The following is a 15,281-nucleotide window of genomic DNA, read 5'->3' as shown; positions in this document are numbered from 1 at the left end:
GGCAGGGGCCTTCCCAGGTGGTGAAGTGGTAAAGAATCTGCCTGTCACTGTAGGAGACGCAAGAGACTTGGGTTCGATCCCTTGGTGGAGAAGGTCCCCTGAAGTAGGAAACAGCAACCCACTCCAATATTCTTGCCTGGAAAACTCCCTGGATAGAGGAGCCTGGTGGGCTACAGTTCTTGGGGTTGCAAAGAGTAGGACACAGCTAAGCATACACACACACATCCCTTGCCATAAATTAAAGATAATCCTAAAAGTAATCACAGGGAAAACAAAACAATATTAAAAGAAATAACAGAAGTGTGGAAGGTCACCCCCTGCTAGGGTCATCCCCTTTCATCTCACAACAGTTGTGGGATGTAGGGGGTGTCCTAAGTCAAAGGTCAGAGAGGAAAGTAGTAGAACCTGACATGCCATCAGCCTGTTGGGAGACGGTAGCCATGCTAGATGGTTCCATGGAGAAAATTTAATATGGGAAGTGTTATTGGCACCCTATGGGTGCCAAGGACCCAGGGGGCTGGATGAGGGAAGTGGGGAATGTAAAGTGATCAGAAGAATAGCAATTGTAATAAGCTGCAAGGTTGGCAGGGCAAAGGGGGTTACTTGAGCTGGACCCAAGGAGGAGACACGAGATCACTGCCTGCAGCTAAGAAACAGGGACAGAAATCCCCTAACTTCTCTCTTCCTCCCACCTACAACTCCTACCACGGCTTCCCATTGGCCAAATCTAACAGGAAGCCAGTGAGCAAGGGAACCTGGGAAATGTAGTTTTCAGGGGTCAATTTCCCTCAGATACCATGTTTTGTATTGGGGTATAACTGATTAAAATGTTGTGGTAGTTTCAGGTGAACAGTGCAGGGACTCAGCACATATATTCATGTATCCATTCTTCCCTAAACCTCCCATCCAGGCTGGCACATAACAGTGAGCAGAATTCCATGTACTATACAATAGGTCCCCGTTGGTTATCCATTTTGAATATAGCAGTGGTACATAACCTTCCCAAACTCCCTAACTATCCATTCCCCCTGGCAACCGTAAGCTCATTTTTTAAGTCTGTGAGCCTCTTTCTGTTTTGTAAGTAAGTTCATTTGTACCATTTCTTTTTAGATTCCATATGTAAGAGATGTCATGATATTTCTCCTTTGTCTGAGTTACTTCATTTAGTATGACACTCTCTAGGCCCATCTGTGTTGCTGCAAATGGCATTGTTTCATTCTTTTTAATGGCTGAGTAATATTCCATTACACACACACACACACACACACACACACACACACCCCAACACCTTCTTTATCCATTCCTCTGCCCATGGACATTTAGGTTGTCTTGGCTATTGTAAACAGCCAATGCAGTGAACACTGAGGTGCATGCATCCTTTCAGATCATGTTTTTCTCTGGAATATGCCCAGGAATGGGATTGCAGGGTCATTGGTAGCTCTATTTTCAGTTTTATAAGGAACCTCCATACTGTCCTCCATAGTGGCTGTACCAATTTACATTCCCACCAACAGGGAAGGAGGGTTCCCCTCTCTTCACACCCTCTCCAGCATGTGTTCTTTATGGATTTTTTGATGATAGCCATTCTGGCTGGTGTGGGGTGATATCTCATTGTAGTTTTGATTTGCATTTCTCGAATAACTAGCAATGTTGAACATATTTTCATGTGCCTGTTGGCCATCTGTATGTCCTCTTTGGAGAAATGTCTGTTCAAATCTTCTGCCCATTTTTTGAGTGGGCTGTTTGTTTTGAGGCTGTTAAGCATCCTAAGCTGTTTGTAAATTTTGGTGACTAGTCCCTTATCAGCCACATTAAACTTAGGTGACTCTTAACTGGGAAGGAGACTTTCTCAGTCCCCAACTCTCTGCCTGGCACTTGTTTGTCACAGCAGAGATCAAACTATATTTGTTGGCTGGTGTGGTGTATGACCCCGTAGGGAAGAGGTGTACAAATACAAGGACCTTATGTCTTGGTCACGACCATGTTCCCAGTGCCTAGAAGAGCACTTGGCACATAGTAGGTGCTCAATAACCCTCATAGCTCAGTGAGTAAAGAATCCACCTGCAGTGCAGGAGACCCTGGTTCGATTCCTGAGTTGAGAAGATCCCCTAGAGAAGGGATAGGCTACCCACTTCAGTATTCTTGGGCTTCCCTGGTGGCGATCAGCTGGGAAAGAACCCACCTGCAACATGGGAGACCTGGGTTCGATCCCTGGGTCGGGAAGATCCCCTGGAGAAGGGAACAGGCTACCCACTCCAGTATTCTGGCCTGGAGAATTCCATTGACTGTACAGTCTATGGGGTAGCAAAGAGACACGACTGAGCAGCTTTCACTTCACAGGTGCTCAATAAACATGTGTACAATAATTTTTAAGACCCTGAAGTGCTGCTGCTTGCTCTGTAAATTAAGTAGTAGAGCTGGAATTACGAACCAAATTCTGTGGCGCTGTAGAGAGGCTGGTGTTTCTACTCTGCCATCTACCAGCTACCCCAGGACTGTCCAAACTCTCTGCATTCTTCAGGGTTCAGAGTAAACATTGTTGTTTAGTCTCTGAGTCAAGTCTGACTTTTTTGGCCCCATGGACTGTAGCCCACCAGGCTCCTCTGTCTGGAATTTCCCAGGCAAGAATACTGGAGTGGCTACTGTTTGCTTCTCCAGGGGATCTTCCTGACTCAGGGATTGAACCCGAATCCCCTGCATTAGCAGGCAGATTCTTTACCATTGAGCCACCTGGGAAGGCCACCTCTGAAACATTACTGCCCCTGAAAAGCCTCCCCATCTCTGCAGATAGGTCAAGGTCCCCTCTGTGTGTGTCTCCAAAGTCCCCACCCTTCCTTTCTTACGAGGTTCTTATATCTCATAGCTTTTCTTGCCTGGGTGAGTGTCTGCGTGCTCTTTCAGGCTATGAGCTCTGAAAGGGCAGAACTAGGTGCTCTTTCCCGCTGTGGCCCCAACACCAGCACATGCTGGACAGAATAGGCAGGCATCATCAGGACATGAATGAATGAATGAACAAATGAATGCCTCCTACCTACTCTGAGTCCTCTAGGTGACCTCCTCATCTCCCACCCTCCACACACTCTGTTCTATTCTCTCAGGGATTTCCTCCCTTCTTCCCATCCCTACTCAGGTGAAGGCAGGGGTTTCAGGTTTCAAAGGGGTCATGGGGTCTAAGGGCTTCCCAGGAGGCGCTAGTGGTAAAGAACCCACCTGCCAATGCAGGAGATGCCAAATACATGAGTTCGATCCCTGGGTCAGGAAGATTCCCTGGAGAAGGAAATGGCAACCCACTCTAGTATTCCTGTCTGGATAATCCTATGGACAGAGGAGCCTGGCGGGCTATAGTCCTTGGGATTGCAAAGAGTCGGACACGACTGAAGCGACTTAGCACACACTCACGTGGTATAAGGTGGGCTTTCCTGGTGGCTCAGATAGTAAAGAATCTGCCCGCAGTGCAAGAGACCTGGGTTTGATCCCATGGTCAGGAAGATCCCCTGAAGAAGGGGACGGCAATCCACTCCAGTATTCTTGCCTGGAGACTGAGTGACTAACACACATGGGGTCTAAGGCAGTTGAATGTGTCTCAGAAGCACAAAGATCCCAGACCATGAAGACCTGAGTTCCAATTCCGGCTCCTCCAGTTTCTAGCTAAGTGACCTTGGCAAGTGATTCAACTTCTCTGTGCAACCGTTTCTGCATCTGCCAAATGGGTGTGATGGCAGTGCCTTCCTCTAGGACTGTGGGAGAATGAGGTGAGCTATTCAGAACTGCTTCCGGGCTGTATCTCTTCCTCACAGCTCCCTTCTGCAATTCCTAGGTAAGTCTGGGAAGCGGAGGGCTGAGCCTCCGGCAGTTAATGAATCCAGAAAGGATCTCAGCTGTGTCGGGGGAGCCCCGGTGCCAAGTTGGCCTGATTTTCATCCCAAGAGAGCTAAGAACGGGTTCTGGTGTCAGACATCTGCGCTGTGATTGGCATAAATGCCTGGTGTTCCCGTGACCCTCTTTGTTAGAGCCTGGGGGTGTAGATGTTCTTGGGGCTCTGCCCAGATCTTCTTATAATGGGGCACGCCCGCCCCACAGATGCTGAGAGTGGAAGCTCAGAGCTAGCACTGCTGACCTTCTCTGGAGACCTGCCCTTGGCTTTTGGGAGCTACCACATGCCTGAGATGCCTCAGAGGCTTCCTCCAACCCCAGGAGCAGCCAATGGTTGATTGATGCCAAAGCCCACCCCTCGGCAATGCAATTTACATTCCAGAGCTCCCCCCATCCTTGTGGATCAGGCCAGTGTACCTGAGTCCCCTTTCCTGGTCCCACTTCTCTTTACTCCTCCCCCTACTCACAATTAGTCATGTGCTCCAAACCCCCGTCTTGGGTTCTGCTTCTCATAAACCCAACCTAAGATGAACATTCCAACAGGAGAGGGCATTTATGTGAGTGTCCCTTCAAAGCTCATCTTCACACCCAGGCACCAGGTTCTGTCATTTCTACCTACACATGCCATCCATCAGCTAATCCCGAGAACAGCTCTCGCTTCAAAATGCATCCCCAATTCTGCCCGGTCCACCCAGCCTACAATGTGCAGCCCTTATCACTTTCCAAGGCTTGCTCTGCTGCATTTTATTGCATAAAATGTACTGCCCCCTGACCCTACATTAAAATTTATCTTGTTTCTTGTCTGTCTCCCCTGTGATGCTGTCAGCGTTCCAAGGGCAGCATCCAAAGGATGCTTATCCCTTTGTGTGTTGCTGTATCTGCAAGCCAGAACGGGGCCTGGCACCCAGTAGGTGCGCAATAAACATTTCTGGAATTAAAGAACGAATCCTTTGAATGCATTCATTTAGAAACAACTTTAAATGTCTCTTTCTCTTACGTGTGTGTGTGCTAAGTGGCTTCAGTCATATCTGACTCTATGCAACCCTATGGACTCTAGCCCGGACCTCCAGGCTCCTCTGCCCATGGGATTCTCCAGGCAAGAATACTGGAGTGGGTTGTCATGCCCTCCTCCAGGGGATCTTCCCAACCCAGGGATCGAACCCTCGTCTCTTGCATCTCCTGCATTGGCAGGCAGGTTCTTTATCACTAGCGCCACCTGGGAAACCCATATTTTTTTACTTCTCTACACTCAGAATCTGTGCACTTTTTGCTCTTTGGATGGACATAGTGTAGTCACCTCTGCCCTGGTCCCCTGGATCCCATCTCGCCACCCACAGAGCGTTCCCCCCTGCAGCAGCTAGAGGCCGCCTACAAGCATAAGTCAGATCATATTCTCCCTCTGACCAGAAGCCTCTATGACTCCCACCCTCAGTTGTAAATAGCAAAGCTCTCCCACAGCCCACAAGGCCTTGCATAATCTGCCCCTGTCACCCCTCTGCCCTCACCTCCTCTATGCTCCCCCTCACTCACTGTTCCAGCCTCACAGGCCCCCTCACTGTTCCTACAACACCCCAGGCACACTTCTTCCACGTCAAGTTTTGCAACCACTATTCCCCCTGCCTGGAAAATGTCCTTCCATTTCCTTTATTTAATGTCATTCTTTCAAGAGACCTCCTTGACGGTCCCCCCACCTCACCCCTGTCAGAACAACAAATGTTTCAGCACCACTCATTTCCTTCTTTGCTTTATCAGCTTCCAACACACTACATCATTTACGCATTAATTTTGCGTGTTATCCTTCTTTTCTGGAATGTCAGGCAGCGGTCTTCACCTGTTTTTGTTCACTGCGGTATCACCAAGTGCCTAGGATAGTACCTTGCATACCACAGGTATTCATTGGTTACTTTAAAAAATGTGCATATTTGTTGCCAATTAATCCAGCTGTGCCCTTTTCCCCGTAGGGGCCCAGTGTGCAAGGGCTGCAAACAGCAGCCCCCTTGGTAGTGTAGGCATCCTGTTGTCTATACAGGTTGCCCTAAGGGACCTTGGAGACAGTCCTTTCCAGTAGACATTCATGAATGGCATGCTAGCCCCAGTCTAGCCTCCAGACAGGGGTGTGAAATGCCTTTGAAAGCCCCAGGGCACAGTGGCCAGGGTCCACACTGGGCAGGTCATAATGTCCCCCGCACCGAGCTGCAGAACAAGGAGTGTTTGAAGGAGGCCCTCCGCAGGGCCAAGTTCAAGTTCCCTGGCCGCCAGAAGATCTACATCTCCAAGAAGTGAGGATTTACTAAGTTTAACGTGGATGAACTTAGAAAAAAGGTGGCAGAAAAGGGGCTCATTCCAGATGGCTGCGGGGTCAAATGCATCCTTAATCATGGCCCTCTGGACAAATGGTGGGCCCTGTGCTCACGAGAGCCTGGCTGCTGTCCCCACCTTACTCATGAGTGTGTGCTAAATCGCTTCAGTCATGTCCAACTCTTTGCGACCCTATGCCTGTCAGGTTCCTCTGTCCATGGGATTCTCCAGGCAAGAATACTGGAGCGGGTTGCCATGCCCTCCTCCAGGGGATCTTCCTAGCCCAGGGACTGAACCCTCATCTCTTGCGTCTCCTACATTGAGGGCAGGTTCTTTACTGCTGAGCCATCAGGGAAGCCCCTCTGGTAACATTAATGCCTTCTTTTTCCACGCACTGCAGGTGGCAGGTCAGGGAGAGGACACTAAGCAGGATCAGCCTCATCTCAGGCTGGAACCCACGTCTCCTGCACTGCAGGTGAATTCTTTACCACTGAGCCACATACTCATACCCACCAATAACTGCTACTTTCCTATCAAAAAAAAAAAAAATTGCATAGCAGGACTTCTCTGGAGGTCCAGTGATTAAGACTCTACGATTCCAATGGAGGGAGCACGGGTTTGATACCTCCTCAGGGAACTAAGATCTCACATGCCACATGGGATGGCCAAAAAAAAAAAAATTTGCCCAACACCCTATGAGGCAGGGACTCTCAGCAACTTCCCACAGAGATGAGGACACGGAGACCCGCCAACGGAAGTGCCACGCTCGGTGGGTCTCTTTGGGTGTATGTGTGACTGCATGGGATTCTGAGTTGTTTCTGCTGGTCTGAGCCTGAATGCCTGGATCTGTCCGGATGCCGACACCAGAGGAGGCTGCCTGGACATGTTCAGGCAAATTTTGCATGTGAGTGTCTGTGTGTGGAAGGGAGGCAGCGGACCTGATCCCAGACAGGTGGGAATGTGTGTGTGCTCAGCTGTGTGGGAAAGTGTGTGTGTGACAGCACACAGGCCAACGAGGATTCACGCATCCACAGCCAAGCTCTGTGTGTGTGTGCGCGCGTGTGTGTGTGTGTGAAGGGGGGAGGGACCGCTCGGGGAGGCTTGGATGGGGCTGGAGCTGAAGTGGAAGGAATGTGGCGGGTGAGAGAAGAGCCCCACCAGTCACAGGCCTGTTATTTATAGACGGATCCTGGTTCATAAATTCCAAATGTTTTTTTTTTTTTATCTCCCTCACTGCCAGGCCCTTATAAATATTCATGAGTTTCCTGCCTCGGAATATTCAAGTAGTCAGAGGAGGAGTGGGGTGGGCCGTGAGAGGGGAAAGAGAGGGTCCTGGTGGCAACGAGAGGACGCCCGGGTGGAGAGGACTGCGCTCTCTCTGGAATTGCCTTCTCCCTTCGGGGCTCCTCTTCCAATGCAGCTGCTGAGATGAGGAAGGTTCTCGGCCAATATGGAGATCTCTCAATGCCTATTACTATTCTTCCCCTGTGTCTGTGGAAAAATACCGCCCACCCTGGGGGCAGAGAAGGCATGTGTGCTGTTATTTCAGCTCTGACGATAGCTCCGGCTTTGAAACTTGTTACCCTGGGACCCCCCCAGCTCTGAAGGGGCTGGGAGACCCCTCAGACATACGATGAGACAAAGGAGCTCTGGAGGCAAACCCCTCCTGTCCCGTCCCATGGAGGGGATTAGATCCCAAAGACTAGTCCGTAAGGGAAGAAATAAAGTGTGTGTGTGTGTGTGTGTGTGTGGACCTGCATCTGTGAGTATCTCTTCAAATGTGAAAGAGACTGTGGCAGCTGGTAGAAGTGTTCACAAAGTTTCCAGTTCTCTTTTAGGCTCAGGATAAGACTCTACTTCCCCAGTGTGGCCCTGAGACTTCCCTTAGCCAATGCCGTGTGGGTGGAAGTGACCTCCGGGGAAGAGCTGTAACAGCCAGTGCGTGATTTGCCACATTCTTGCCTCAGTAACTGGGGAAGTGCATGTGGATGAGAAGCCTCCAGCAGTTGGCCACATGAAGCAGAAACCCCTGCCAACCGGCATGTAGCATGAGCAACTGCTCATTTGGTTGTGCTAAACCCCTGAGATCTGGGGGCTGTGTGTCATGCAGGACAGCCTTGCCTGCGCTGACTGGCACAGAGCCTGAGTGTGTGAGATGGATGGGTGGCACATCTGTGTCTGTGCGGCCAAGAACCCACGTGAGTGTGTAGCCGGGTACAGGCCTAAGTGTAAGCATCAGCAAGTGTATGGAACTACACACACGAGTGTATAAAACAGGGACTCAGTAAGAGTGTGCAAGGCTCTGTAGGTGGGTAAAAAAACGTGAATGTGAATGGCCAGGCACTGCATTGCACTGCACTGCACAACCCCGGGGGGCACTGTTCTCCAAGAACACCACATCCCCTGGAGTCGTGGCATTGCGGTAAACATGAGGCTGTGTCTGAATGCGCTGCCTTGGCTGGCTGGCAGTGTGTTTGTGATTCGTTCTGTGCCCATGTGTGTGTGTGCAAGGATTTATATACAGCTACTGTACCAATGTGCATGTGTGTGCACAGCGTGTTGCTGTGGGTTTGAGGAACATGGGTTTGGATGCTGTGTGTCTGTGTGCGGCAGTGTGAATTGACCCCCTGTGTGTGATGAGTCTGCGTGAAGTGAAAGCACTGCTCTAGTCTCCATCAGAGTGGTCACAGTCAACATGGAGGGAGGCATGGCCACCTTGGGCATTCGCAAGCTGTCAGCTCTGCTGAATATGTTTCTGGGCTCAAGGGCCTGAGCTAGTTTCAACTTACGTCCTAGGATGACCTGGCATTGGAAAATAAAAATCACTTCCCCTCATTAGTCCTGGGACATGCTATGTCATTTACAATGGACATTAGTCAGCGGTACTCGACGGTTTGAGCAAAGTGGCTCAACAGGTAGGGAGATCCCTGCTCTCCTCATCCCCCCGCCCCACCAAGAGAAGCACATTTTCTTTTTCTACCCTCATAACCTCTTCTCTGGTCTCAGGATATGGGGTCAGCACTGGTCCATCTCAGGGAAGTGAAAGAAAGTGAAAGTGTTAAGTTGCTCAGTCGTGTCTGACTCTTTACAACCCCATGGACTGGAGCCCGCTAGGTTCCACTGTCCATGGAATTCTTCAGGCAAGAATAGTGGAGTGGGCTGCCATTCCCTTCTCCAGGGGATCTTCCTGACCCAAGGGTAGAACCCGGGTCTCCTACACTGCAGGAAGATTCTTTACCATCTGAGCCACCAGGGAAGCCCTTGGTCCATCTCGGGACTTAGGTTCAACTCTGGTCCATCTGAGGACCTGGATTTGACCTTGCCTATCTCAAGCTTGAATTGTGGCCTCGACTCATCCAGGACTTGGGTTCATTCCTGGGCTCCTAGGTCTCCTAGGACCAGGTTTATCTTTGGTCTATCCCTAGACTGAAGTTCAGTTTTTGCTGATCCAGGGCTTGGGCTTGACCCTAGACTGTCTCAGAGTCAACAGTGGAGTATCTTAAGACCTCATGGGTATATCTCTGCTCTGCAGGACTTGAATTAATCTCCAGTCTCAGAACCTGAGTTAAGCCTGTTCTGACTCAGAACCCAGCTTCCCCCAGGTCTATCTCAGGATCTGAGTCCCCTTACCCAAGCTCAACTTTCAACAGTCGGTGGTAAACCCACAGCTGACATTTCCTCTTTCTGAGCATCTCCTTACTCATGGATCACTTCCCCCAACAAGTGCTTAGGCCTCTTGAATGAATGTCCACTTCAAATGATTGGTGTGTCCCATGATTAATGAGGGTAGGGGGATTTTATCTCTCCAATGCCATTATCTAAAATTCACCAGTGTGGATTTTATGGGTCTTTCAAGGATTATTGCAAGGCTTTCTTGATAAGCTATTACAAGCAGCATTAATCTTCAAGAGTTGGGGAGTTTACGAGAATCCATCAAGAGTCTTAACTCAAACACTGGAGTTGGACGCCCCCTCCCCATCTGATCTCTCTCTAGGCTCAGAGGCCCAATCTGAGGCCAGGAGCTCAGTAGCAGACTATGAAGAGGGCCTCCTTCATGAGTGGGTACAATGGGAACGAACACCTGCACACTGTCATGGGGCAACTTGAGCTAAACTGGGAGGCTCAAACTGTTCTCCATTTTCCTCCAATGTTCCCCGATCTCCCAGGGGAAATAACAGCCATAAAGTATAACCTCTCTTCTCCCCTGACATATTTTACAAACATTTGCTCCATTCTGGCCCCTCCCTCCGTTACAATAGAGGAGTTGCCCTTCATTTCAAAGATCATGCAGCTCTTCTTGCTTTGGTCCTCTTCTGCCTTCTTATGTTGTTGTTCAGTCACTAAGTTGTGTCTGACTCTTTGCAACCCCATGGACTGCAGCATGCCAGGCTCCCCTGTCCTCCACTATCTCCCAGAGTTTGCTCAAACTCATGTCCATTGAATCAGTGAACCATCTCATCCTCTGTCGTCCCCTTCTCCTCCCGCCCTCAATCTTTCCCAGCAGCAGGGTCTTTTCCAATGAGTCAGCTTTTCGCATCAGATGGCCAAAGTACTAGAGCTTCAGCTTTAGCATCAGTCCTTCCAATGAATATTCAGGGTTGATTTCCCTTAGGATTGACTGGTTTGATCTCTTTGCTGTCCAAGGGACTCTCAAGAGTCTTCTGCCTTCTTATACGATCTCTTTTATCTATATTTATCTATTTATCTTATTCATTTTAAACTTTTTATTTTGTATTGGAGTATAGCTGATTTACAATATTGTGATAGCTTCAGGTGAAGAGTGAAGGGATGCAGCCATACATATACATGCATCCATTCTCCCCAAGCCCCACCCCCATCCAGGCTGCCACATAATACTGAGCAGAGTTCCCTTGCTGTACAATAGGTCCCTGTTGGTTATCCATTTTAAATATAGCAATGTGTACATGTCGATCCCTACCTCCCTAACTATCTCTTCCTCCCTCCCATTCTTCCCCCCGGCAACCATAAGTTTGTTCTCTAAGTCTGTGAATCCATTTCTGTTTTGTAAGTAAAGAACTTTCTCATTGGTTTTTAAATAAACTCAAGTCTCTCCTATGAAAAAACAAAACCCCTTACTTGACTCCTCCTTCCATCTGTCTCCAACTCCTCTCCTCCTCTTTTTAGTTGCCTACACTAACTGCCTCCGTCTCCTCACTTCCTGAACTAGCACCTCCACTGCTCCTGTCTAGTTTCTGACCCCATCATACCACCGACACAGATTTTGCCAAGTCCACCCATGGCTTCCATGTTTCTAAACACAACGGCCATTTTTCAGCCTGCCATCTCTCTTGACCTCTCATCAGGGTTCAACTCTGTTGACTTTTCTCTTTCTTGATACATTTCCTTCCCTGGCTGCCATCACACATGTTCGCATGGTTTCTTCCCACCCTAGTGCATCTCCTTTGCAGAATCATCTTCCTCCACCTGGACATTAAATGTTACTCAAGATCAGGATAAGTCAGCCTGAGCAAGACAGATATTGTGGCCAGATAACAATTCTGTGCATTGTAGGATATTCAGCAGTATGTCAGGCTTCTACCCGCTAGACACCAGTAGTATCCCCTTTCAGCTGTGACAACAAAATGTCCCCAGACAATGCCAAATGTCTCCCTGGGTGCAGAATCATCTCCAAGTTGAGAATTAGTGCTCCAGACTCAGTCTTATGCTCTCTTGTTCCCTCGATCTTTCTCTGAGGGTACTTACTCTTACCAAATCTCCTATCATCAGTTGCATGTATGTATATCCTCAGAACTCCAAATACATATATATATATCTGACTCCTTGATCCCCTCCCCCTCACCCAAGACCCTTGGACATCTCAAAAGCATCTCAGTCCCAAAATGCTCAAAATGAAATGCAATCTTCTCTCCTGAACCTAGTTTAGATCCATATCCCTAGGTTACCTCCTCTATCCCCTTCCCTACCCCCGACCAGTGGTTCAGATGCCCAGGCATTATCCCCACCCCCATTTCTACTCTCACTTGGTCTGAAAGTGAAAGTGAAGTTGCTCAGTCGTGTCCGACTCTTTGCGACCCCATGGACTGTGGCCTACCAGGCTTCTCCGTCCATGGGATTTTCCAGGCAAGTATACTGGAGTGGGTTGCCATTTCCTTCTCCAGGGGATTTTTCCCATCCCAGGGATGGAACCCAGGTCTCCTGCATTGTAGGGAGACACTTTACCCTCTGAGCCAGCGGGGAAGCCTAGATACTTTTACAACTCATGCAGGGTTCTCCACGCTGTATCATCACTCAATGGTCCAAGCCACCCTCACAATTAAAAAAGTCTATCTGATCAGTCTTGATCTACCCTTTCTCTTACCAGTTCACTCCACACATGGGAGCCTCAGGAACCTTTTTTTTATATTCCTTACTCCATTATGGTTTATTATAGGATACTGAATATAGTTTTCCTGTAATATACAGTAGGACCTTGTTGTTTATCCTTCTGTATAAAATAGCTTGTATCCGCTAATCCCAAACTCCCAATCTATCCTTCCCCCATGCCCCTCCCCTTTGGCAACCACAAATCTGTTCTCTGTATCTATGAATCTGTTCCTTTGGCAACCACAAATCTGTTCTCTGTATCTATGAATCTGTTTCTGTTTTGCAGATAAATTTGTTTGTGTCATATTTTTAGATTCCCCATATAAGTGATATCATATGGTATTTGTCTTTCTTTTTATGACTGACTTCACTTACTATGATAATCTCTAGATCCATCTACATGGCTGCAAATGGCATTATATCACTCCTTTTTATGGCTGAATAATATTCCATTGTGTATATGTACCACATCTTTATGCATTCATCTGTCAATGATTATTAAGGTTGTTTCCATGTCTTGGCTATTGCATATAGTGCTGCTATGAACACAGAGGTGCATGTATCTTTTTGAATTATAGTTTTGTCTGGATATATGCCCAGGAGTGAAGTTGCTGGATCATATGGTAACTCTATTTTTAGTTTTTTGAGGAACCTCTATACTGTTTTCCACAGTGGCTGTACCAATTTACATTCTCACCAACAGTGTAGGAGGGTAGGGAACTTTTATAATGCATACTGATGATATCATTCTCCCAACCAAAAGCTCACTGGCAGGTTTCTTTTATTCTTAGAATACAGATAAAACCCCTTAACACAGCCAGGAGGCCCTGCAGGCCTGCCCTGTATTTACTTCTCTGCTTTCATGCTACATTGTCTCTCCCTTCCAAGGCCATCTTTGGTCTGCCATATAGTTTGCCTCATCCCAGAGCCTTGGCATAAGCAGTTCTCTCTGCCTGGAATACCCTTTGTTCTCTGCTTCAGATTTCAACTCTTACTTCCTCTGACTTTCCAAATTAGATCAAATCCTCTTATTAGAGGCTCTTTTGACACCAAGAATCTTTCTTCAAGCTGTTATCACAGATGCCATTTATATATATTTACTTGTAAAATTTGGTCATCACCTGTCTTTCTGTTTTGAAGGAGGCTCCATGCACTGCTTGGTTCACCATCTTATCTCCCAAGAAAGGCACATAGTAGGTCCTCAATGGTTATTTGTTGAATAACTTAATGATTGGATAAATGGCCACACTGCTTTTAGGATCAGGTTAGAGTGATGTGCTCTGGCATTTGAGAATCTCCATGACCTCAAGGACTGAGCTCTCAATCCAGGTAAAGGTCAGAACAGAGACCAAAAGGCACAAGACGTAAAGTGGAGAATAATAATTCTGTAGAAGTGGGAAGATAGAGGCAGGGATGACCAAGAGAAAACAGGCCCTCCAAGGAGTGTGGAGGGTAAATCTTGGGGAATGAAATGCCCTCCACAGAACTTAGAAGGGAAATTCAGGCCATTGTATCTTCCTGGTTATTAATGGCAGGGTGACCCAGCTTGTATTTGGTCTGCTCTATTCACACCGCCCCCCCCCCCCAACAACCCTGACCTTTAGAAATGGTCCCTAGGTCTCTGGTTCTCTCCAAACATCACCCCATTTCTCTGTTCCTCACTTTCTCCTCCCAGACATCAATCGGGTCCATCAGCAAGTCCTGATGGCTCTCTCCTAAGAAACACACCAATCTGCCCACTGGTCACTTTTCCAGGTGCTTCTTTCCCAGCCCAGCCACCTCTGGCTTTTGCTTGGACCATTGCAGTCACCTCCTCCATGATCTCCCTGCTTCCACGCTCACTCAATGGTATCCTTTCCCCATCACAGAAGTTAGATGGATCTTTAAACAATGTGAATCAGATCATGGCTCCCCTCTCCACTGCAACTTGTCCAGCAGTTTCTTGTTGTATTTAGAATAGAATAAAATCCAACAACTCACTTTGGCCCGTGAGGCCCTGCATGAAGTGTCCCCTGCCAACCTGTAAGACCTTAGTCCTCTCCTCCTCTGAAGTCACCCAGCCCTCTTTCCAGAAGGCATGAAACTCATTCCCATGTCAGAGCATTTGCACTGAGGTTCCCTCTCCTAGAATGCTCTTCTCCCAGTTCTTTCCCTCTCCCAGAATGCTCCTGTCCCAGTTCTTTCCCTCTCCCAGAATGCTCCTGTCTCAGTTCTTTCCCTCTCCCAGAATGCTCCTGTCCCAGTTCTTTTCCTCTCCCAGAATACTCCTCTCCCAGTTCCTTCCCTCTCCCAGAATGCTGTTCTCCCAGTTCTTTCCCTTTCCCAGAACACTCTTCTGCCAGAATGCTCTTCCTTCTCCCAGAATGGTCTTCCCTCTCCCAGTTCTTTCCATGGCTGGCTCCTTGTCATCTGTCAGGTCTCTGTTGACATGTCACCTCTTCAAACTTCTAAGATGAATAAGTTCTGGGGATCTAATGTACAGCATGGTGACAATAGTTACCAACACTGTATTATATACTTGAAAGTTGCTAAGAGAGAAATCTTAAATGTTCTCACCTCACACACACAAAAATGGTAATGATGTGAGGTGATGGAGGTGTTAACTAACTCTATGGTGAAAACCATTTTGTAATACATGTGTGTATCAAATCATCTTCTTGTACACCTTAAAGTTACACAATGTTATATGTTCATTATATCTCAATAAAGCTGGAAAAAAGTCACCTCCCCAAAGAGCCCTATCCTGGTATCTTGAAAAATAAAGT

At 47.9% G+C, this 15,281-nt stretch overlaps 1 protein-coding gene and 1 non-coding gene across 3 annotated transcripts in view; one reads left to right on the top strand and one right to left on the bottom strand.

The window, feature by feature from the left end:
• OLFM2 (olfactomedin 2) overlaps nt 1–15,281 on the bottom strand; it is a 73,623-nt gene that overhangs the window by 24,322 nt on the left and 34,020 nt on the right. The gene's annotated exons all lie outside the window — the stretch shown is intronic.
• LOC122441120 lies at nt 5,796–5,930 on the top strand. Its single transcript, XR_006269258.1, has one exon. It is a non-coding gene; the product is annotated as a small nucleolar RNA SNORA70 (small nucleolar RNA).

Source organism: Cervus canadensis, chromosome 4, assembly GCF_019320065.1.
Source record: "Cervus canadensis isolate Bull #8, Minnesota chromosome 4, ASM1932006v1, whole genome shotgun sequence".
Taxonomy (NCBI): domain Eukaryota; kingdom Metazoa; phylum Chordata; class Mammalia; order Artiodactyla; family Cervidae; genus Cervus; species Cervus canadensis.
This window is presented reverse-complemented; position numbering and strand designations above follow the sequence as displayed.